The sequence below is a fragment of the Helianthus annuus genome, chromosome 15, assembly GCF_002127325.2.
Source record: "Helianthus annuus cultivar XRQ/B chromosome 15, HanXRQr2.0-SUNRISE, whole genome shotgun sequence".
In the NCBI taxonomy this organism is placed as follows: Eukaryota; Viridiplantae; Streptophyta; class Magnoliopsida; order Asterales; family Asteraceae; genus Helianthus; species Helianthus annuus.
In genome coordinates, this window is record NC_035447.2 from 8178670 (window position 1) to 8204828 (window position 26159).

A 26159-nucleotide genomic window follows, 5' to 3' on the forward strand; every position below is an offset into this window, starting at 1 on the left:
TATATATATATATATATATATATATATATAGGGGATGGTTCAAATGATAACCATTTTTGTTGTGAAAACTCGAAAACTAACTAAAAAAGCCCAAAAACACACCATGTTTTTTTCAATTTTTTTTATAAAAATCACAGGTTTTTTTATATAAAAAAACCTTTTTTCAAAAAAAAATGTATTACACATGTGTAGTATTACACATGTGCACTACAGAATTTTTTTTTTTTTGAAATTTTTTTGTTATATAAAAAGTGACGAAAATTGGTATGAAAAAAAATTGGTATGTTTTTTTGGCTTTTTAAATTAGTTTTTTCGAGTTTTCACAATAACTAAAGGTTTTCATTTGATCCTTCCCCTATATATATATATATATATATATATATATATATATATATATATATATATTAGGATTTGCACGGAAAGTGTGTTTTTCCTAGAAAGTCTAGGAAGCGATCTGGTCCATCCGATTGGTGTGTTTAAGGGTTGAGATTAAATCAATGGCAATCTTGTAATATTTGAGTTTAATTAATTGATTGTTTTAAATGAGTAGGGGCAATTTTGTCAATGGCCGTGTTTTATATCAATTAGATAATTGTCAGTTCCTAAATTCAAGCGATTTTCCCTCTCTCTCTCCAAACCCATCTTGGAAACCCCAATCCCTACCAAAAATAACTACAATCATGGAAAAAGATAACTTTAGAAACGATGGAGAGCACCAGATCAAATTAAAACACTTCTCCATCTCCACCATCTCCGAGTTCATCATCACCATTCAAATATTGTTCTTATCATCTCCGTTTTCTTAACGATGTGTTTTAACAGCAAGCAAATTAATACAGTTGTGTTTTAGCAGCAAGTAGATTTATACAGTTGTGGTTTAGCATTCAGATTCATACATATGTGTTTTAACAGCAAGCAGATTCATACAGTTGTGTTTTAGCATTCAGAGTCATACAGATGTGTTTTAACAGCAAAATGTGTTTTAACAGCAAGCAGATTCATACAGATGTGTTTTAACATCCAGATTCATACAGATGTGTTTTAACAGCAAGCAGATTCATACAGTTGTGTTTTAACAGCAAGCAGATTCATACAGATGTGTTTTAACATCCAGATTCATGCAGATTCATACAGATGTGTTTTAACAGCAAGCAGATTCATACAGATGTGTTTTAACAGCAAGCAGATTCATACAGCTGTGTTTTAGCATTCAGATTCATACAGTTGTGTTTTAGCAGCAAACAAATTCATACAGTTGTGTTTTAATAGCAAGCAGATTCATACACTTGTGTTTTAGCATTCAGATTCATATAGTTGTATTTTAACAACAATCAGATTCATACCCTGTGTTTTACCATCTTTATATTGTGGGATCAATAAAAAAAATTGACTTTAGTCCTGTAAACTGTTAAAACACAGCACCAAGAACATGCTGATAAATTCCAATAATCTTCTGAACAATGGAATATGCGATGTAATGTGACATAGAATTTTAGTTAATGAACACATTGACTTCCATATTTGAATTCGAAAATAATAAAAATTCCGAAAATCATGGAATTTTAGTTAATGAAGATACATTCCAAAAATAAAATTAAAATGTGAAATTACATGATAGCCCTTCTACTTAAAATCCCTCAATGACACATGTCCAATTCTTATTCCTTCCTAGACTTTCTAGGAAAAATAGACTTTCCACCCAACTCCTACTCTCTCTCTCTCTCTCTCTCTCTCTCTCTCTCTCTATATATATATATATATATATATATATATATATAGTGGAAGGTTCAAATGAGAAGAAATTTTTTGTAAGAAGAAAAAAGAATACGTTTCAACCAATAAAAATGTTTAATTTTACTTCATTTAATATTTGCATTTAATTTTAATGTAAGGGTATATTTGTAAACTTACATAGATCATTAATTTTTAGTCTTCCTTTTTAATAGCTACCTACATTAAATTTTTAATTTATTTTCAAAATATATATACTTTTCAAAAAATAAAAAGGAATAATGGATTTTAATAATCCAAACTTTCACCCATTGGCCGGCAACGGACCCAACTTCAAAAATAACCGGTGGTGGTCCCAACTTTTCGTATATTGTAAACCAATGGACTTTTACTAAAAAAAACCTTAATTTCTTTTTGTCTCCTTATCATTTCCGGTTTAGTAAAGGTCCATTGGTTTACATTATACGAAAAAGTTGCCGAAAAGGATAAGGAGACAAAAAGAAATTAAGGTTTTTATTAGTAAAAGTCAATTGGTTTACAATACACGAAAAGTTGGGACCACCACCGGTTATTTTTGAAGCTGGGTCCGTTGCCGGCCAATGGGTGAAAGTTTGGATTATTAAAATCCATTTTGCCAAATAAAAAAAATAATTTAGAGTGTAGGACAAATTACTAGGTGTGTAGGATAAGTTATGAGTTTTGTAGGATAAATTTAAGTATGTGTAGAATAATTTTCGAAATGTGTAACATAACTTTTTATGTGTGTAGGCAATGAATATTAGTGTAGAGAATAATAGTCTTTATGAGTAATTAATTACTTAAAGATTGTAATAAATGAGATAAAAGAATAACTACTTAATATTTTACAATTATACCCTTTGTTCTTTTTGTTCTCAATTAAATTTTCTTCTCAAATGAGCTTCCCATATATATATATATATGGTACGGATAGTGTAAAAAGGGCCTAAAGTGTGAGAAGTGTATTATAACACTATATATAATACTATATAACACCATATAAACACCGTATAACAATATGTAACACCATATAATAACATATAACACTATGTAACATTATATAACAAATATAATACTATACATCTATCATAGACATGCTATCAGACAACCTATAGTGTTATATGGTATTATATGGTGTTACATATTGTTATACGGTGTTTATATAGTGTTATATAGTATTATATATAGTGTTATAATACACTTCTCACACTTTGAGCACTTTTTACAGGATCCTCTACCTATATATATATATATATATATATATATATATATATATATATATATATATATATATCCTATTTTTAATAAACAATTCCGAGTAATACCATGTAGCAACAACACATTCTCCCTTACAAATACTTAAATATAAATAATTAAAACATCATCAACATCACACATTATATAATTCCTCTTATAACATTATTTATATATTTTTATACACGTTATCTTACTTTTAATTTTTTTATTATACAATTACGCATAATACACGGGTATATAATTTAGTCTAGTGTGTGTATATATAAAAACCAAGATCTTGTAACGCAAGTACCAAAATAAATATTTTGATGAGTAAAAGGTATACTTTCTGAAAGTGTTTAGGAGTATTTGTTTATGCAGGTATAGTCCCTCTCATAAATAAGAGCCATAAGCCCATAAGCCATTCTTTGACTGCTTTTCGGTTCACCATAATTGATTCATAGGACCCCCAAGATTGCGACAATTCACCTCTACTTACTTTTTCCCTATAAGATACAATAGTACTTTATTATTATTTCTGAAAACATATATAATACTTATTTTTTATTTGCTAGTAGTCGTACATATAATAATAAAAGTTAGTAATAGTAATTTGGGTTTAACGTAATTAAATGAATGAGAAAAATAAAACACAAAAAACATGTTCTTTTTTTTGTTGGGAATGAGATTGATACTGTTACAGAACCGGAACCAACCCGAATATCATTCCATATATGTCCAGTAGGTACCAGTTTGGTACAGTATCGTAAAATATCTCGAACCGGCACTGTACTACCAGTTTGGTATGGTATCGTAAAATATCTCGAACCGATACTGTATACTACATAGAACCGATACGAAGTTGAGCTAAAATAAAAATTGAATACAATACTGTCAATGTTATGTCGGTATCAGTATGATATGGTATCGGTACGGTACCGTTATTTGGTTAGAAATTTCTCATCCCTACTTTCTTTTTTCTTGTTAAATTGTTTTCTTTTGAGTTGGTGTTTGAATCTGCCGATGTTTAGCACTCCCTCTTTACTGTTAGTGCGTAAATTGTATTACATTATTTTTAGATTATTGTCTATATAATCAAGCGTTGTATGTTGCAGTGTCAACCTTTATATGTTTTTTTCTGTGTTTATGCATAAAAGACTGCTTTCACTAGCTGTATTGTTGATTTCTTTTAAAGATTGTGTTATGTCATGTTATGTGTCTAGCTTCATGTTTACTTGTTGGTCAAATGGTTTCACATCAGCATGCATTCTAATATCAAGTCTATTAGCATATGTCTTGGTCAGATGGTTTCACAAACCAATTTGATGCATTTTAAACATATTTTGACATAGCCCAGAGCTCGAGCTCGAACTTAAACAACCTACCTCGGGTCGACTTGATTATTTTTTTCGAGCTAAAAAGTTGAGCTCGAGCTAGGCTCGTAAAAACTTTGAGCCGGCTCTTGAGCCCAATCAAGCTGGCTCGTTATTTTTTTTATTTTATTAATTATTTCTACAAATATTGGTAACTTAAAAAAAATTAAAAGATTTTATTGAGTATAAACTTTTTTTAAAAGCTTAAAGCTAGAAGCTCTTAAAAGTTCCTTGCACGTTAACTATATGTTAATTAAAATTCTAAATACTTAAATTATCTTAACAATTAGTTATATATATATATATAACATTACATTTATTCAACACGTGTAATACATAGAATTCTTGTTGGAAATTTTGTAAAAATAGAGAAATGACTAGAATACTCTTTAACAATTAAAAAGGTATAAATATAACACATATTGGCCCAACTTCTTCCTCCACTTTATATTTCTCTCTCTCTCTCTCTCTCTTTATATATATATATATATATATATATATATATATATATATATATATATATATATATATATATATATCTCTAAGAAAAAAACCCTACCACCACCTAACAGCCAACCATACTACCCATTACTCCCACCATCAAACACCCTTAACCCCTGTAACTTACTTGAAAATATGAATCTCCACCACCACCTAACACCCAACCACCACAACACCACCCCGACCACCACCACCTAACATCTAACCACCACAACACCACCCCAACCACCACTACCTAACACCCAATCACCACAACACCACTCAACCACTGCGACGAACCTGCTAATTAGTAAGCCACCACACCAGCCCCACCGGGCCACTCATAACAACCAACCACCACAACCCCCACCACCCTCGACTACCCATCGTAAAAACGGATCTCGACGGAAAAAACCAATGTATGTGGATATTAGAGACAGAGAGAGAGGGGGAGAGAGAGGGAGAGAAAGTGAGAGAGAGAGAGAGAGTCGGAGAAAAAGTGAGGAGCCGACAGAGTCCCGGCGTCCTCCGGTGGCGCACCGCAGAATTCCCAACGACCGACACCCCTTTCTTCTCTTTTTCTTACGCCACTTCTACTTTGCATTCAACTCAGATTCAATTATTCAAAATTGGTTATCAAGCGTATTCAATACATATAATGAATCCAGATGAATAATTCAAAGAGACTAACCTATTTAGATGGATCTTGTGAGGTACTGTAATAATTGTTCAGGGGTCACATAGACATTTTACCCCTACTTAACTTAGAAATCTAACCTTGGTTAGTGATATCGATCACACGAGTTCAAAAATTACCACCATTGGGATCAACTCTGTAATTATTGAAAACTTGGGACCAACCAATAAGAAATTTACTGAGATTCTTCTTCTGGGTGTTTGGGAGCGATGATAGTACCGAATCTTTATTGGAAAGAAATGGAAAGGCAAAACCTTTCCCAAATCGGGTCAAACCCATTCCAATTCCGATTCGCGAGAGCGTTTAGATGTCAAGAATGTCTGATCTTATCCACTGAATTATAGGTATGGGAATTGCGTTGAAAGTGATGATGAAGTTGAAGATTCAGATTACGAGGATGGAAATGATGATAATTTAGATGATGATGATGAAGAAGAAGAATTATGACAATGAAGATGGAATATTATGTAAAGACATATGGTGTGAGTCGATTTCGGTTCCAGTTCCATCATCAGAATCAGGAACCGAGTCATCTTTGAATCCGGTGTTGAAACCCGTTGAAAATCTTACACAATGGAAAGCTTTGAAATCAAAAGGAACGATAACACATTCACCGAGCCAAAAACGACGAAAATAGCGGCACAAGGTGATTTACAAAGAACTTAAGTATTTTGATTATTTGTTGGTTTGATCATTATAGATTTGAGATTTTGACTTAATCTTGTGATGTTTGACTTTTGAATTTGTTAGCTACCCATGAAAGCTTGAATTTTGACTTTTTTGAAATTTTGATTTGTGTTTCAGAATCCTAAATGTCAAAATCTTATGCAAGGTGAGGACGCCATCTTCTTCTGATGTTAAAAAACGATTTTGCATTTGTGACATCAAACATCATGATGGCACAATCAGCATGGATCGTGCAATCATAAATGATAACATATAGTTAACGAAGGAGAACATGCTAATAAAACTCAATTTGAAAAGCCACACAAATGGAGAAACATTGTTGCCTGAGGTGAAGACACTTACAAGTAGCTGTCGTAGTTCGAGTGAACAGGAATGTCCCAACAGCGGAAACGGATTGGCCCTGAGTTTGTGTCAAACTCCAATTTATAAACTGCAACATGAGCATCACCTGTTTCCGGTACGATAAAAATTAAAAATAATGATAAATAGCATATAAGTTCCATATATATATATATATATATATATATATATTGCAACATTGAACAATTTCTTACCACTTATGTTGCGTAAGCCATCAAGGTATTTTCGTATAAACATAGTCTTGCCTACGTATTATAAAAGGTGGTGAGTACACACGACCTAATAAATCATAAACTAATAAGTGAAAATCACATCTCAATACATAAGGATTGTGAGCACACACACAACATATAAATACAAAGAAAGAAGACATTACTATAAATAAGCAAAATAATGCATACCTGTTCCGGTATCTCGAACAATCACAAGTTTATAAGTTGGATAATCCTAAAACATCAAAGAAATACCATATCAGTACAACTAAAATAGATAATTCTACTATAACTAATTAACTATATCCTTTTACAATAACAAGTTAGGGGCTGTTTTGCAACATCTGAATGGTTACGTACTGAACTAGTAAGAGGTCTGAACCATTAAGAGCCATTATAATGCTCAACCGTTCAGACACAAATCTCTGACCAATTCAGATTAGAGGTCTTAACCATTCAGACTCAATATAATGCGTAACCATTCAGAGGCAAATGTCTTAACCATTCAAACATCTGCTCGCGAAACAAACAGTCTGTGTAACGCCCTGCTTCTTCGTACTTTCCAAAATTAGAAAGTCTTGTTTGCATTTCTATTTTTGGAAGCCTTGTGTTCTTGTAATCGTTCTTTTGTTGTAATTGTTGTAAAATCCAAGACTTGGATCATAAATAAAATTTCTATTTCTTTAAATTCATGTTATACATACTTCATACATGTTTATACGTTTAGTTTCATAAAACAATTGATACATTATTCAAAATTCTTGGAAACTATGTGTTAAACTTGTAGATTCGTGAAATACTTGAATAATACGTCTATTGGATGCATATGATACCTAATTACGACATTCGTACGCTTAATCATACCTCATTATACTTGTTTTATGCTAATTATACTTGTTTTATCCTTATAATATGCTTTTATATCATATTGCACCCTTGAAACACCTTAAAACCATAAAGAACAAACCTAAGGGGCCTAAAATGACAACAATTAAAACTTGAACTCGCCTCAGACTTCCCTGGCGGGCCGCGACCCAGCCCTGGCCCTGCCTTCGCGCCCCGCGAGGCTCTTGAATCCAAGACCAGCTCAATCAGCTCGATTATTGGTCATCTTTGGGTGTGTTTTGATAGGTTTTAAGTGTGTTTCTTGCATTTAAAGCTCACCAACCCAACCCTAATCCATCCCCTATAAAACCCAACACTAAGCATTTTTCACTTTGCAAACACTCTCTAATCACTCTCAAACACACTAAAAACACAGCTGAATCCAGAAGCAAATCAGAATCATATCAACTCACAAAAGTGAGCATAACTTCCTCATTTCTTAACCTTTTTCCTTGATTCTTCTTTCTAAATACTTGGAACAACCTTAGGTATGTTTCCAACAGGTTTTCCATGGAAAACCAAGGCTGGAACATCACCATATAAGGCTCCAAACTTTCTGTTTTGATTAAACATTACTAAACTTTCTTGAACTTGAGTTATCTCACACACATTCCTATATCCTTATGCTCATAATCACTTCTATGGTTAGTTAGGCTTAAAAACAAGGTTATGACACTTAAAATCTGAGGTTAAAACCTCACAAGCTTTCTATTTTGGTTAGGGTTTAACCCACAAGTAATGAACAATCTTAAAACTTGATATTTGTGTGATTATAGGACTAGCTTGGGCTATCCTACTTGAAAATCCACAAATTACTTGATAATTTCTTAGATTAGTTGTAGTTAACTTATTCTTTATTGTATGTTCATGACTCTCCTTGATTTTTTATAACACGTGTAGTGGTGAACACCAAAGAGGTACCCAAATGAAAGACTTGTTCTTCCTACCTCATACATGACTTATATGATATACAAAAGAGGTTCCTAAATGGGGGATTTATCCTCCTACCTCTGATGCTTGACCTATATGACATAATGTACACTATATAATACTTATATATTATCCAAGTAATCGAACCTTTGATGATGAATTAGTGGTCATTTGTCAAAGTATTAGATTACATCATCTAAGACTTAATAACTTGTTATGATTCTAATGGGTATTTTGACCCATGAAAACATTCTAACCCTTGGGGTTTCATAGTGTCAAACAAGTATTATATGACTAGATGATTACTTTCTCATATGTTATTTTCATGTAATTTAAACTCCGAGTCTTTAATCTTCCTTTAAACTCTCCATACTCACACAGTCACACACCTATGTTTCTTCGTGTAGAAGTACAAGGTGCTCCAATCTAATCAACCAAACACTCGTGGGATATCAAGTGGAAGCTTGCAAAACCGTGAGTATACTCGAACCCCCTTTTACGTTTACCACGTTTTGGGGTGTAACATGTTTATCTATGAAACTTACACTTAAACTTTATTCGTAAATGCACAAACATTCCTTATACATGCCTGCATACTTGATTACTTGATACATTGAACTTGGGGTTATACGTTTTGTGTTAGACTTATCATTAGCTTCGATCTAGCCTATCCTTGACATATATAGCACTATAGGATTAACGCACCACCGGTAGACTTGAGGTTATGTCATGAGCTTATTGCATTTCATCATTGGTTTGATTTGTTAAACACATGCCGATTTTAATGTTTATCTTGTATCAATAGCTTGCCATGTGGAATCGTTTAAACTCATTTTTATGCTATGTATGTATGAAAACTTGTATACCCGCCTTTGCTTTTGCATTGAACTTTATTTTAAACATGTTACAGGTTAAGGATGATGATGCTATGAAATTGAAGTAGCGACGATGCTTAGATACACATATAGACGCCTTAGGTTTAATATGTTGTATCAATTTTGTTCTTGTCATTATGTTAATGTCATGTATTTGTTGTTATTGGAATTTTCATGTAATGTTTGACAATTTGAAGTTATGAAATGAAATGGTTTTTATTTAATTATTGTCACAAAATAGCATTATGTGTGATGAGCAATCTTTCTTCGTCCCACTCCGATGATTCCGCCATTGGTTGGGGTGTGACAGTCTGAACCATTAAGTGCTGAACCAATAAGAGGTCTGAACCATTAAGAGCTAAACAAACAACCCCTTAGACTATTGAAGATCATAAACAAATCAAATGTGGATTTACATATATCTATCCTATTTAATAAATTAAGAACTTGGGTTGCCACGTGATATCCTTGACAATCCATCATTTTGGAGGGAAAGTTTTCTACAATATTGACATTTATTGTTTAATTAATTTAATTCTTTAAATACGCAAAGAAAATGATATATATATATATATATATATATATATACACTATATAATAAAAGAAACCTGATTTTGGACACGTGTCATTCATTAAAGATGTCTACATTTGTAATTTCCTACCATTTCATACTTAATATTATTATTTACCAAATTGACACTTTTTTTATTTAGTTTACCTGGTTTGTTACAACTTTGTACTTATAATTATTTTTTTATTTAATATAAAGGCTTTGATTCATAGATTCATTGCACTTGGGTTTTAAAAATGTCGCATGAGTCTTTATCGTATCACTCATCCTAATTTATTAATATATGGTTAGGCTTAGCACTCCCCATATCTAGGAAGGTAGCTGTTTTGTCACGTACCGTATGGTTTTGGAAAATTGGTTTTTAATAAACTAACATTTGCCCCATTAGTAAATAATAATCCTAACTACGTAATTGGTATACAATAATCCTACCTATTAACATGTTGGTTCTCAATGAACTTCCGTTTATTTTTAACTGAAGTTAGTTTTTAAGTTTTATTTATTACACAAACAACCCTGTAGTTATAATTAACTGTTTTGTAAAACAAAAAGATGTCAAGGGCCATGTAATTAAATTTTATATATACATATCATTTTGAACACGAGCAAATAGAATGATAGCATCTTAATAAAAAAATAACTAATTACAAATGTGAAACCCAATAATTTTACTTCTGTCCCATTTGAATGGAAAAGATAAGTACAAACTAAATTTAAAAAAAAAAAATGCAATCATAATCCTTTTATTTGATTCAATCATTCTAGAAGTTTTAAAACTAAAATATAATCTATCATAATCAAATTCACATTTCAAAACCCTCAAAATTCAACAATTCAATAATCACAATTACTCACACCTATAAACCCATATATAATATAACCTACTTTTAATAAAGGATTCCAATTATTTCTACGTGAAATTCATAAAGACTTTTTGTTATACACTTAATTTCATATATAATCTAATCTAACTTTTAATAATGTATATATGTGTGGACGCTCAGAGGGCAAAAGTGAAATTGCACTAATTTTAACGTTAATTCACTAAATTTGTGAAAATAACGTTAAAATCGGCGGACGGTTAATCATGCATCATCATCATGTGGTGGCGTTGATAGCAGAAAGACAAAAGGGAACATGCATTAATCGGTCTTTGTCCCGATTGCTGAGTGTTATGTGCCTTATGTCCAAAGCTTGATGCAAAACTACTATCGAGTCGAGGGTCTTACTGAAAGCAGCCTCTACATTTTACTCTCCTCAGACCCTACCTTAACTTTGCTATTTGTGGGATTTACTGAGTATGATGATGATGACGATTTAGTATATATAATTAGATTTATTCAACCCGTATAATACACGGGGTTTATAAAGATATAATTTTTTTATTATTCAGTTTATAAAATTACATTTATCCAACCCGTGTAATATACAATGTTACAAAATTACATTTATTTAACGCGTGTAATACACAGTGTTTTTAAAGATATAACTTTTTTTTTTATTATTTAGTATATATAATTAGATTTATTCAACCCGTACAATACACGAGTTTTTATTATTTGGTATATAAAATTACATTTATTCAGTACAATACATGAGGTTCTTAGAGATATAATTTTTTTTATTATTTAATATATAAAATTACATTTGTTCAACCCGTATAATAAACGAGATTTTTAAAGAATAATTGTTTTAATTTGGCATATAAAATTACATTTATTCAACCCTTGTAATACACGGGGTTCTAACCTAGTGTGTGTGTATATATATATATATATATATATATATGTATAAATTCCGTAAACCATGTTCCTATTTGACCTTTTCTATTCTGCTGAATTAACTTTCCCTTTGACGCTTCTTAATTGGAGATTTTGGTAGTTTCATGAACAACAATTTGTCACTCAAATTTTGTTTTTCTACTTAGTTCAAATTAAGAATACTCTTACCTTCTCTGTAGGAAAAAAGAAAAGAGCAACACGTGTGACACCCCAGGAAAACCAAGAAACCATGCAACCTAACTAGCTTCCTCAGTAACTACGTGCTAAATTTCGGGACAAAATTTCTGTCAAGTTGGGGATGATGTGACAACCCGAACTTTCGCAATCAGTGACGTTAATCTGTACCGTTACAATTCCGTTAAACTCAAACTTAACTTGTAATAATTTTGTTAATTAGCTTACACCTACGTTTTGGGTCGCCTTTATCTCTAACAAAAATTGGACCGGTCACTTGTACCTTTGGGCCGCTACACAATTGGACCGCACCCCACTCTTACGTTTTGTAATTAAATTAGGTTATGCTTTGTAATTGTATTGGGCTGCTAAATCACACTTTTATGTTTAGAATGATATTGGGCCGCCCACACCTCCAAGACTTAATGCAAACCCAAATTGGTTAAATACTTAATTCTTACGGTTTCCCTCATATTTTGCATTAGCATACGTATACAACATTTGCAACCCTAGTTCCCTTCTATTCTTCCTCCTTGATTGTGCGACGACAGAAGACAAGACCCCCCCCCCCTTCGAAACATCATCCTATTGGATCAAGCGTGTGGTTAGTATATTGTATTCATACTGAATCTTGTTCGTTTAATCCTGTTTGTATGTGTGCCTAATTGATTTGAGGTGTTCACACGTGATATATGTGTTACAACCCAATTGGTAGAACTTGTCCCAAAAGACTAGCCTAGTGGGAAAGGGTGCCATTTGGGTTATAAACCCCACATTAGTTGCCCATACAACCAATGTGGGTCGAGTCCCATACCTTGCAATGGTATTAGTCCATAACAATCGACCCTTCTTAAGGACCAACGTCCTCGTTGGGAAGGTCAACGTTCTCGTTGGTTGTGACGGCTTCCTCCGTGGGCAACAAACGAGTCTGGCTCTGATACCATTGTTACAACCCAATTGGTAGAACTTGTCCCAAAAGACTAGCCTAGTGGGAAAGGGTGCCATTTGGGTTATAAACCCCACATTAGTTGCCCATACAACCGATGTGGGACGAGTCCCATACCTTGCAATGGTATTAGTCCATAACAATATGATAACCATGTTGTATGGGAGATTATTAGAAGGATAAATGAGTAAAATAGTCTAATACTTGTGATCGGCTATATGATTTGTATATTAGAATTATTATGTGGTGGTTGTTCATATGAATGATGTCCAAATTGAAGTATTACTGATCATTGTGCATGATGGGAACCTTTGATTTGTAATAGTTTGTTAAACAAATAGGGTATGTAGGGTTAATGGCCCAAATTGTGTAGCACTTGGGCCGAGGTTCTGTGTGCATAACTTAAGTTGGACTGCTATGATAAAACTAATAGATTCATGAAAGTTGGGTGGGCCGATTAGATGTGGTAATCAACATGTAATTTTATTTGGATTTCACACAAGTATATGGGTCCAGCAAATAACAGTTCCACCTGCACGCATGGGCTGAATTACACAGCTCCTTTACTGTTATTTAGTGGACCTGACATGTGACCTGGGCCTATTATGCTGTTGGGCCTCACTAGAGTGGGCCGGGTAGTACTAGCAGGATACATGGGCGCATGAGGGAACTGTGGATGTGTAACATGAATATAATGAATGCCAAATATTAGCTCATGAATTTATGAAAGATAATGTTAGGAGACTGGTTGGAAATTATGATGATATGTGATAATATTAATGGCTACTATTTGTATGTGGGAAGGTTTATAATATTGAAACAAACACTTTATAGATTGAATTTAGTATTGGACTAATACAAATGTGAATTGCTTGGGCCGGGGATTTGTGAATTAAAATAGTTGCACAAATTTTGTGGATTGTATTAGCTGGGCCGCATAGGGGACGGGAACAGTGGGTGTAGCCCACTGTGAACTGTTTGGGCTGCATATAAATATAATTGTTTGGGCCAGCATCCTATGGCTCATATTGATCGTGGATCCAATCATTCAAAAATCAACAGCAGGCCAGAAGTGTTGCTTTATAAATATGGGCATGGGTGCATAGGGTGTGGGCCGAAGCCTAATGGGCTGTTGCAAATTAGGATGTTAAAACTAAGTGTTAACATGTAGTTATGTTATTAAAGTGAACTTGGGCTGGATGAGTTACACACACTCATATCGGTAGCGCCCAGTGGGCCGCACCTTGATTTGAATAAGGTAACGAACTGTAAGTATGGTTAGTCGGTCATGTTTGTGTTACGTAGTTATTTATGATTCGAATATTTATTGTGCATTATGTGAACTACGTGTGATATGAACTTACGTGAACTGTTATGCCATACGTGCCACGAGATGATCAATCTGTGTTTACAACTTGTTATAATACGTGGATTTTTGGTGCATGAGTCTGATTGACATCGGTAACTATATTAGAATTGGTTTGATCAACTTGAACGCGTAACTAGTCATACCGAGCAAAACCAAGGTGAGTTCATACTTTCCACGAGGCATGGGATTCCCAAGGATTGGGAATGGGTAAAGGATTTAAACTGAAACTGCGTGATCTTCTGGTTTGGGACAAGTACACACCCTCTTTATTGAAGGGTGACAACACGTGATAAGAATTAACTTGGAACCTACGTAATCTCCTGGTTTGGGGATTTCGTACACACCCTCTTTACTGAAGGGTGACAACACGGATACTAGACCAAAACTCTCTATCATGAAGTCCCTCCTTTTATATCGACTTAATCGCCGGGCCAATGGCGAGCGGGTCATTAGTTAGATAGCGCTATTTAGGTGTGACAAGCCTCACACCGTGCCGCAGAGGACGGGCGTGAACTAATGGATCTGGGCACTAGTCAATGATGATAGACATTGACGTCAGGGCACCAACTTACTTTAGTCAGTGGTTGATATGGTAAATGGGTCTAGTGGTTAACATGGGGAAGCCCCCACTGATTATGGATATGTTTGGGAAACAGGGTAAACTGGTTAACTTACGACTTACAAATGAACTCCTGGTTTTTGAAATAACTTAACAATGAACACCAACTGTGAACTCGCTCAACTTTGTTGTTGACTTGTTGTTACATGCCTTGCAGGTCTTTAGATGCTTATTGTTGGAACTTGCTGTCTGGGAGGCTGGAGTGGTCAAGGGTCGAGATACATGGAATCATAAAACAAGACAAATGGTTTTTATATACGATTATAAACACTTAACGAATGAATTATGCTTCCGCTGTATACTGTAAATTATTTGTAAAGCTGTAACACTCAATGTTAATATATGAAAGTTTTATTTAAATATACCTATGAATTCAATGTAATTGGTGGCTAGATCCTGGTCAGTCACGCCTCCTGCGGTGATACTCCGCTTGTGAATTGTGGGGGTGTGACAACACGTCCATCGTATTTGATGTTTGTTTTAGAGGTGTCTGAGATTGCTTGTATATCTTTTACTTCCCAAACACCCCGTCTCTTACGTTCTCTTTTAGTTTCTAATGTTAAAGTGTTTGTTTTCTTTGTTCTTATTATTTGTGAATATTTGATATTATATGTTGCAGCAGATTTGAAGTCAAAAGTATTTAGGAATTCTTTCTTTTTTCATAACTTTTGATGTTCAAACATTAAAAAAAGAGTTAATTACTGTTTTCGTCCCTATGGTTTGTCAAAAATCACTATTTCAGTCCATTAGTTTAAAAATTCGATTTCAGTCCCTGTGGTTTCACTTTCGTAACCATTTCAGTCCACCTCCGTCAACCCCATCCATTTATTTTGTTAAGTACACATGAATTGACCATAATGCCCTTATTAATAAAAAACAAAAAGATATCTAAAATGAGTTAATTACTGTTTTCGTCCCTGTGGTTTGTCAAAAATCACTATTTCAGTCCCTTAGTTTAAAAATTGTGATTTCAGTCCCTGTGGTTTCACTTTCACAACCATTTCAGTCCAGTCTCCTAACTGATGCTACTAGGAAGATATTAATTAGGGTGGGGTAATGGGTCGCAAAAACTTAACGGTGTTAGGAGACTGGACAAAAATGGTTACGAAAGTGAAACCATAGGGACTGAAATCACAAATTTTTAAACTAATGGGCTGAAATAATGATTTTTGACAAACCAAAGGGACGAAAACAGTAATCAACTCATTTAGATATCTTTTTGTTTTTTATTAATAAGGGCATTATGGTCAATTCACGTGTATTTAACAGAATAAATGGATGGGGTTAACGGAGGTGGACTGAAATGGTTACGAAAGTGAAACCACAGGGACTGAAATCGCAATTTTTAAACTAATTGACTGAAATAGTGATTTTTAACAAACCACAAGGACGAAAACAGTAATTAACTCTTAAAAAAACATTTGAAGTTAGATTAAGAGATTTCAAGAAATATTTTGACATAAATTACTAAATTAGATAGCTTATTTTAACATAACTTTTGATGTAACGGGTTTCAAAACTATCCTTTGCTAATAGTTTTAAAACTCTCCTTTGCTAATAGAGTATTAGGTGACAATAAAGCAAGATTTAGAGATTTAAAAGATATGATTTTAACAAAAATCAGATAGCTTATTGGATATAGACATTATTTGTGTTTGTTTGTTAGTATTAATGGTTGAGATTGGGTTTAAGGACATATAATTGGTGATGATGATGACGAGCACGTTAAAAATTCCCATGCTAAAGAAGATTGATGTTGGAAGTAAGATTTGCATTGGGTGCAAGTCTTTTTGTGACAATCCAAAGATGGTGTCATACTGCTTGGTCTCTTACCAAAATAAGGTCAATTTTAAGGTTAATTTGCAATGGATGATGATGATTGGTTTCTTTGAGTTCTTTGTTTCTAATTTTCAACTCAATACGTATGGTCATTTTAATTTATGTTTGTTATTGGTATGAATTTTGGTAAATTTTAATTTATGTTTGTTATTGGTATGAATTTTGGTAAATTTTAATTTATGTTTGTTATTGGTGCGATCGTTTTGTTTATGTTTCTTGTTGGTATAGATTGTAAGGTTTAATAATTGTTTCCAAACTTGTAACCACTCCGGTGTCGTTGGCTTTGTGGTTGTAGGATGTCAAATCTCCTTTTCATTGAGCTTTGAGGGGATAGGAAAAGAAGCTTTAGATCTTGGTATGGGTACGCTAAAAATATGTGATTTGTGAAATTATTGTTATTTTTGTTGTGAAACTAGCTTAATAGGAAACAATAAGAGAAAGAGATGTAGAGAGAAAGAGATGTAGAGAGAAAGAGATATTCCATTGATAGATATATCATATAAGAGATACAATGGGAAATATATATAATAGAAGAAAACTTGGAGAAGAAGCTAATCTATTTTGGTGTTTATAACCATAATATTAATAATATATTTATAGGGTGAGGATCAAATAGAGAGTTTAATTTGGCTAGGAAGAATAGGAAACAATATAATTATGACATGTGACAAAATTTAAAATAAAGAGGAAGGGTATTTTTGTCAATCGTATCCTTCCTTCTTCGTTTTTCTCCACATTAACTTCAAAACTCATTATTTTCAAAACCCACAATCTTCAACCATTTCTTCACTTTCTATCTCAATAATCACTACATTATAGTGTCTGCACTCTATTGGGTTAAATGGGCGGCAGGGGGAATAGTGCCAGGCAGCTGCCTGGCACTCCTCTATTGGCCCAACATATTTACGATTTTATCCCGCTTAAAAGTTACGCTTTTGCAATCAGTTCAAAATTATGTTTTTACCCTCACTTAAAAATAAATTTGCGCTTTTGCTCCTAGCTAAAAATTTCGATTTGCCCTCGGTTAAAAATTACGATTTGCCCCGTTTAAATTTACACTTTTGCCATTAGTTTTCTTCCTTAAAATTACGATTTTGCCATCAGTTCAAAATTTGTTCCTACCCCCACTTAAAAATAAATTAACGCTTTTGCTCCCGGCTAAAAATTTCGACTTTGCCCTCAGTTAAAAATTACGATTTTTGCCCCGTTTAAATTTACACTTTTACCATTAGTATTTTTCTTTAAAATTATGATTTTCCATCAGTTCAAAATTATGTTTTTACCCCACACTTAAAAATAAATGTACGCTTTTGCTCCCAGCTAAAAATTTCAATTTTCTCCTCGATTAAAAATTACGATTTTGCCCCGTTTAAATTTAGAGTTTTGCTATTATTTTTTTTTCTCACAGCCAAGTTACGATTTTCCCCCAACTTAAATTTACATTTTCTCCATCGTTTTTGTTTGTTTTCCTGGTTAAATTACAATTTTCCCCAGTGTAAATTTGCAGTCATGCCAGCAGGTGCCTGGCACTCCCCCATTGGTCCTTTTAATTTACGATTTCATCCCTGAATTAAAATTATCATCTCGACCTCGGTCAAAATTATGCTTTTCCCATCGTTTTATTTTTTTTTGCAAAACTATAAAAGTTTTTTATTTTAATTGGTTTACTCCAATAAAAAAAAATTCGTGTTAAAGAGCTGCCTAACACTCGCTCATTAGTCCTGAAAAATTACAGTTTTGCCCTGAGCCGACAATTACGGTCTTATCATCGTTTTAGTTTTTTTTCCTAGCAAAATTATAGTTGTGTTTTTTAATTGATTGAGGATTATTCGATCATCGCCCTGCAACGCGGACGGGACATCAACTAGTTGTAACGACAAGCATAAGACTAGACTTGTTTCAGGATGTTTTGGTGGTAGATTTGACATTTCCTTTGTGTATCTTGTGGCTTACGGCATTAATCTCGTTAATCTCACTTGTCATTGTTTTGGACTTTTGGGTCTGTTAAGTTTTGGTCAGTCGTTACCAAACGGGTCTTAACTTTTAGTCAATAAGTGGACACATATCTATGATGATTTGATATATAATATACTAGGTGGACATCCGTCCGATGGACGCGGGTACATCGTAAACATTGAATGTAAGCCTACGTTTATATGTAAAATATGATGAACTTATTTAATGAATTCACATTCGCATAATCTATATTTCTATATTACTATATAATACATTTCCCTAGGACAGAAATGTAATTTTCTTTCAACTTTTAAGATGGCATGTGAATGGTCCAGTTCAAATCCGAAATCCTTTGCTCTTTCCTTCCATTATTTCCCTTGTCAGCGAACATCAGTATTGAAGTATTGAAATTGAGACTCCTCGTATCACTACTGAAAAGTTGCATGATTGAGACTCGATCATCAGTTACAAATACTGAGTTTAATTCTTTAATCAAATCATGTATTGAATCTCGAAATTAAAACCGTATATGATTTGATGATCAGACTGAAACCGTCTCTATTGATGAGTGGAAATTGATAAGTCAAAATTAATGATTCTCATTCCTCCTCTTAGTCTCTTGCCCCCCTGCAATGTATCTAACACTCTTCATCACCATCGCCTACAATTGAATCCCCTCTTCATCACCATCAATTGAATGGAAGATGGAATACACCACCGGTTTGTTTTCTCATATCATCTATTACAATTTACGACGCCATTTATTTAAAAATACACATTTTTCATCTTTTGAATCGCCATATTATCTGTTCTTTTTCTTCTTCTGACTGATCAAGTTTTTGGCTTCCCGTTATCTCAGTCGAAGTTGTTTTATTTGGTTTGTGAGGTTTCTCTACTAACCAAAGCAGATTACTACAATCGAATTTTATGGTTTAGTTTGGATTTTCGGTTATGAATCAAGCTTTGTGGCCAGTGAGTTCATGCATCAAGGTACAAGAGATGCAGCAGTTAGTACAAATAAAGAAACATAGACACATGTATAATCTCTTTTGAGTCTCATCTTTCTTTCTGGCTATACACTCATGTATCAAAGAAATTGAGTCATGTGTGTGTATATAAAGTGTGAAGGTCACATCTGAGTTTTATTGAAGAAGATGGAAATGGTGTATAGTCCAATTGGGAGATGCTATTATGATGAATCCTTGACGGTTCTTGAGGCTGGTATACAACTCGGCAGTGCTTTGTAAGCTATTTTTAACTCATTTTTTTATTATCCTTATTTGCATCTATATATATTTATTGGTTAGATGATCTATTGATCTGAGCACCTTTTTTCTAAGTAAGTGAAATGTATATAGTTTTGCTCTTTTGATTATAGGGATGATGGAAAAAAGTTGCAGATGCATGAACCATAGTTCTCTAACGTAAAACACTGATCCAAGTGTTTCATCTATTTTCTTCTCATATCTGTGTGGTTTATGAAGAGTTTAGGGTTTAGTGTAAATTTTACTTTGATTTATTCTGTTTATACAATAGGTGTAGAGTCTTGAGGTTTTAAATTGGGTTTTTTCGTATACATACATGGACATGGGTAAAACTAAGGAATTTTCATATGTGGTTTGTGCATATGGTTATATGGAGTTGATATCTTTTTAAATCAACCAATATGCATCCATATTAATTAACGAAGGTGACAAATTGTTGCTTAGTTGGAATTCTTTTGAAGAAATGATTCGTTACATTGGTTACAGGTAGTCGCCTACTTGAATTCACACAAAATGATTGTCCTGGATCTCCTTATCATGTGTTACTTTCCTTTTCTTCAACCCAACATTATCCTTCAACCACTCCACACAACATCATTTGTAGCTCAAAATTCTAATGGCATTTGCAGGTACAACCTAGAAATGCATGACATGTGAGAAGACTGTCTACTTGGTGGACAAACTGACTGTTGATGACACACACTCAAGGTTTCTTATATATGCCCATAAGGTATTTGATGTAATGCCTCAATGACTAATGAGTTCATGATACTAACTGATTGTTTAAATTTTTGGTGATTTTGCAGCTCTGAACTACAACTCCTTTAAGGATGTTATTTGCTGCAGGCTTGAATAGTTGTTCTAGAAAACAGCGGGTAGCTTCCCGTTTCTAAATTTATTGTCATCAAGATTCAAGAGTGTCGCTTTTTGAAGTATTGGTAGGTAGTACTTTCACAAGTTTCTTATTTTGTTTGCATGTGGTAAACAATGGTCCTTGAAAGTGCCCTTTTGGTAGCTAATGCACGAATACAAACCTACATAATGGCACGATAATAGAAATGCATTAGAAGTTCAGACAAAATCTACATCACGCTTGTGCCCTCTCATATTACTTATTTGTCAAAAAACATTTGAGTCGTTTTGTGAAAAGCACTTCTACTTAGCACTTAATAGGCTTCTCTTAGTTAAAACCATTTATACACACATTTAATTTTTGTAAAAATATGTTCTTAAATAAACATTAAGCAATGGCCAAGTGACCAACCAACTTTTACCAATACAGATTACAGAGGCAATTTCTAGAGATTTTGGATAATCGAGTTTTAGGGTAGGAATTTTAAATTTTAGTTATGTAAAGACTCTTGCTTAGAATTTTTTTTCGAGATGGATCAATTAGTGTCCTTAGTTTAATTCTGGCAGCTTGGTATTCGAAGCTGGGATTGATACGGCCCCGGAAGGTGCGTTGATCAACTGCAAAAAGAAAAAACTCATTCTTCATTTATTTTGAGAGCAAATGCAAGGCTTTTGAAACTACAATTTAGAATAAGATATATAAACAGGTTGCAATAAAGGTATGTGAGTTGCATAATTCCATGATGTGTCAACACCACATCTGTGTGGCTGACCCCATGTGCGGTTAAACCCCTTGTGAAAGACTATTAGTACGATTATTATTAATAACATATTTAACCAATTAAGAAACTTATGAGTTGTTCATACCTTGTTAATAATCGCTTATAGTGGCTCATTTTCATTTATACGTATTTATTTAATCAAAATAACAGGACCAAACCAAATTTAACTCAACAAACAAATTGAATTAGATATCCACGGGACACTCGCTGCAACGCGCGAACATTCCCACTATTTGTATAAAAGGGTGGCAATATACACTTGGGCGGATTCAAACCTGTTTATTCTATTTGACATGCTTTCTTGTAAGATATATATTTTCTTAGATAAATTTTACGGTTTTGACCCGTGAGAGATAAACATCAATGATCACACAATAAACGAGTCAAAGACGCCACCTTTAATATATACCATAAGTTGTTCTACAATTCGTTATCATTATTTTATTACTGATGTATAATTCATTTTTTGTGGAGCTACAGGTGAAGCCAAACTTTTGGTTGTTGACTATAAACGAAAAGGAACTGGTAAGCTCCTGGTCGACAGATGCAATCTCAAAATTGATTAACCTTACCTAATCTTTTATCACAACCCATTAAGGATAACTTTCTTATGTGGAGGGTGGCCTTGGATAGGGTCCCAACCATGGTGGTGTTGGTTAGAAGAAATGTTAAGTATGAATTCATCCAGTGTATATTTTGCGGTGATCGTGACACGTGAGTCAGTGACATCTGAACACTGGTTAATTTTTTGCAATCTGGCTCGGTGTGGGATTTTGTGGCGCATTGGTGTAAAGTTCAGCCGGTATTTGTCCTCTAAACCAGAGATTCGATGAGTATGCATAAGCACATCAGGGGATATGTGAAATGGAGACGAGTTGTATGCGCGGTTATGCAAACAACAAACAGTTTGGTGTATTTGGCGAAGCGGAAATGACATGGATTTTAATAGGCAACAAGCAAACCTCGATAGAAGAAAGGGGATAGTCATGAGCTATCTTCAGGTGAGCTGATGTAATATTAATCTTTGGTGTATGTGTGTGTGAGATTGGTTTTTGTTTGTTTGTCTGTTTGTAGTTAAAACTTTGGAGATGTATGGTTTTTGGGCTATTCACTGTTAGCTCTGTTTATAATACATTTTCCTTTGTTGGCCTTCAAAAGAAAAAGAGATGGACAGATTCAATCCAAACAAATTACAAGCAAGGGAACCAATTGAATTATGGCTTAAAAATATATTACGAATTGAATTAAACAAAGTATAAGGATAACTTGGTTGGATTATCTTTTATAATGTAATTTCTATTACTTTTTACACATTGTTCAAAAGTAATTAAAATGGGTTCCGTCAAAACAAGTCATTCTAAAAAAGTACCAATATGATTTGGACTAAATCATGTTTTGAAGTAACGACGACAACAATGATGGTGGTAGTGTCGCGGTGGGGTCAGCGGAGACAACTAGAAGCTTTTGTTTTTATATACTTGTATACAATTTATGTGATTTTTTATTGTTTTAAGGTTTGAGTTATGTTCCAGTCATGTCTTATAGACTCCGCTGCAACGCGCGGGTTTCCCACTAGTACTTAAGAATACATTAAACTTGTCGACTAATTAAGTTTAGACACAATTAAGTTATTTAATGAATTCACCCGTCCATGTATCTTCTTATTCTTTCTTACAAACGGGAAGTTGCAAGTTGTATCAGATCTTTCCTCATAATCTTAAGCATAGGTCTCCGGTTCTTAGCCATCCGGTTGAGTCTAAAGTAGATGCGGTTGCCTCCGGATTACTAAAGTAACCTGCAAGAACATCATTTATGAACATAGGAGATCTCAACCAGAATCGGACAACTCAGAATCGGAATCCTCATCACATGCTAATTCTTATGATAACTCCGGTTGAGTCTAATACATGTCATCGGACAACAGAACTAAAAACGCTAAAAATGAGTGGTAGCCATCAAGACTTGTGGTAACTTATGAGCTACCGGTATCGGTTAACCCGAGATTTAAGTTAAAACCATCTTGTTCAACACTTATCATACTGATTTGAATACAAAAATAAACCCGACCCACCCATGTACCAGTTAACCCGAGATTTGTTTAATATGTTAGAAAATGGTCAAGCACTGGTCAACTTTTCCATACTTTCCAATATGATCATCAACTAAACTCATTTTAATTGTCTGAGATCAGTTTTTTTTACAATATTTGTATATAAATCATGACAATAATTTTGTAAATCACTAAAATTTATAAAGGATAAATTATAACATTTATTAAAAGGGCTAATTCTGACATGATCTTTTAATAAGTAATCTTCTTGTTCTTATGATGAAACCCCAAGAACACCACTCGAATATCAACCAAGTTAATTTAATAACCCACTTGGTTATTTTCTTCTTTGCGTTATGTAAAATAGAAACAATAAAAGAACTTACTGGCTTCCTTTATGTCTTCGATGGAAAAAAAGTAATCAAAAGCCTTCTGCTAAGATCGATTTATCCTCCAAATAATGCCCGATTTCCACTAACGGAATGTAAAACCAGTAGGGATCGGATTCAAACTTGAGACCAATGACCTTCCGCCTATATCTTCACTTCCCATCTGAGGCCAATATGTACATGAAGCATCTACGACGATTGTTTTGAAACACCTGAGCTTCTACTCAGATAGTGATAGTGTTGATTAAAAAAAACTCAAAATGTTCAAACCATTCTTATGGTAAAAAAAACATGAAGATCTTGTGAGAAAAAAAATACATAAATGCACAAATCTTCTTACCTCTTTTTGACAACTTCATGAGTAAGTTGCTACTAAAACATACAACAAAAGTAGCAAATAGTGTTGTACAGCAAGCATAAAAAAATTTAGATTGTAAATCTAATATACGCCAATCACTCCATGTTACTCATATGAATCTTGATCTATGCTAAATCAATTCGAAAGATGCTTACTTTATCTCTTCAACCAACTCATAGTTATAGATGTAGATGTTTCTGCCAGTTACACTTTCTCGTTATGTGCTTTCTAAATTCTCCATAGCATTACCAAAAAACTGCATGTATAACCTTGTTCCCATTCGTAGATAGTCCCAGCCCATTGATACTTTGCAAGAGATTCACCGCCAAATCATACATGCTAAATCAATTCGAAAGTATGCATTGAATCAAAACATGATCAGTTGAACAAAGAAACCATGATTTAAGAAACGATGATATAAAGCAAGGATCAAAACATGATCAGTTGAACAAAGAAGCCATGATATAAAACATGATCTCGTGTTCAGACTACATATGAAAAAAAAAGCATATAAAAATAGAGCAAAATGCCGTTTTCGTCCTTGAGATTTAGTCAGTATTGCGACTTTCATCCAAATGTTTGTTTTTCCGCATCTTGATCCAAAAAGTTTGAAATCTTGCCATCTTCATCCAACTCATTAACTCCATCCATTTTATAACATTAAGACATGGGTATTTTACCTTTTTTAGACATTTAAAGTTATGATTAAAGGGTTTGGGAGGGGAGAAAGTCAACAAAGGTGGATCATTATTTCTTATAGTGTCTTTTATTTTAATGGCAAGATCTCAAACCTTTTGGATCCATGTGCAGAAAAACAAACCTTTGAATAGAAGTCGCAAAAGTGACCAAACCTCAAGGACGAAAATGGCATTTTACTCTAAGCTAATACTCGTCAGTTTAATCAACACTAAATGAATAAAAAAAGATTAAGAATTCACCTTATTCACCAGTGGCTTGTAGATCACTTCTGGGAGATAAGCCAATGTTCTTCCTCCAATCTCTCCTGTTTCGACGGCTTCAGCGTCTTTAGCTCGAGCTTCTTGAGAAGCCCTGTGTTCTTCCTCCTTTATACAGTCAAATGACCATTTTTAAAATGCAAAATCAAATATCATATAGATAAAGAAACAAAAACAAAAATACTTTTATTAGATGGTTTAACAAATTATATTACATGAAAACAGTTACCTTCCTATGAGATCCATGCATGTATACTCGTCATGAGGAAAAAGGTATCTCATATCAACTCTCCCTGCTATTATCTAAAGCAAAAGAAACTTCAAAAAAAGCCTATAAAAATAGAGCAAAATGCCGTTTTCGTCCTTGAGATTTGGCCAGTTTTGCGACGTTCGCCCAAAGGTTTGTTTTTCCGCATCTTGATCCAAAAAGTTTGAAATCTTGCCATTTTCATCCAACTCATTAACTCCATCCATTTTATATAACATTAAGTAATGGGTATTTTACCTTTTTTAGACATTTTTTGTTATGATTAAAGGGTTTGGGAGGGGAGAAAGTCAATAAAGGTGGATCATTATTTCTTATAGTGTCTTTTATTTTAATGGCAGGATCTCAAACCTTTTGGATCCATATGCAGAAAAACAAACCTTTGGATAGAAGTCGCAAAAGTGACCAAACCTCAAGGACGAAAATGGCATTTTACTCTAAGCTAATACTCGTCAGTTTAATCAACAGTAAATGAATAAAAAAAGATTAAGAATTCACCTTAT

The 26159-nt window shown here is 33.6% G+C and overlaps 2 long non-coding RNA genes across 2 annotated transcripts; one reads left to right on the forward strand and one right to left on the reverse strand.

Annotated features, from left to right (window-relative positions):
- The first annotated feature begins 19857 nt into the window (after nucleotides 1-19857).
- LOC110914707 lies at nucleotides 19858-22795 on the forward strand. Its single transcript, XR_002578525.2, has 4 exons — nucleotides 19858-19982; nucleotides 20634-20734; nucleotides 20811-20942; nucleotides 22119-22795. It is a non-coding gene; the product is annotated as an uncharacterized LOC110914707 (long non-coding RNA).
- A 1636-nt stretch (nucleotides 22796-24431) lies between these two features.
- LOC110914706 lies at nucleotides 24432-25696 on the reverse strand. Its single transcript, XR_002578524.2, has 3 exons — nucleotides 25621-25696; nucleotides 25374-25499; nucleotides 24432-24774 (listed from the first exon to the last, which is right to left on the reverse strand). It is a non-coding gene; the product is annotated as an uncharacterized LOC110914706 (long non-coding RNA).
- Between the last annotated feature and the right edge of the window lie 463 nt (nucleotides 25697-26159).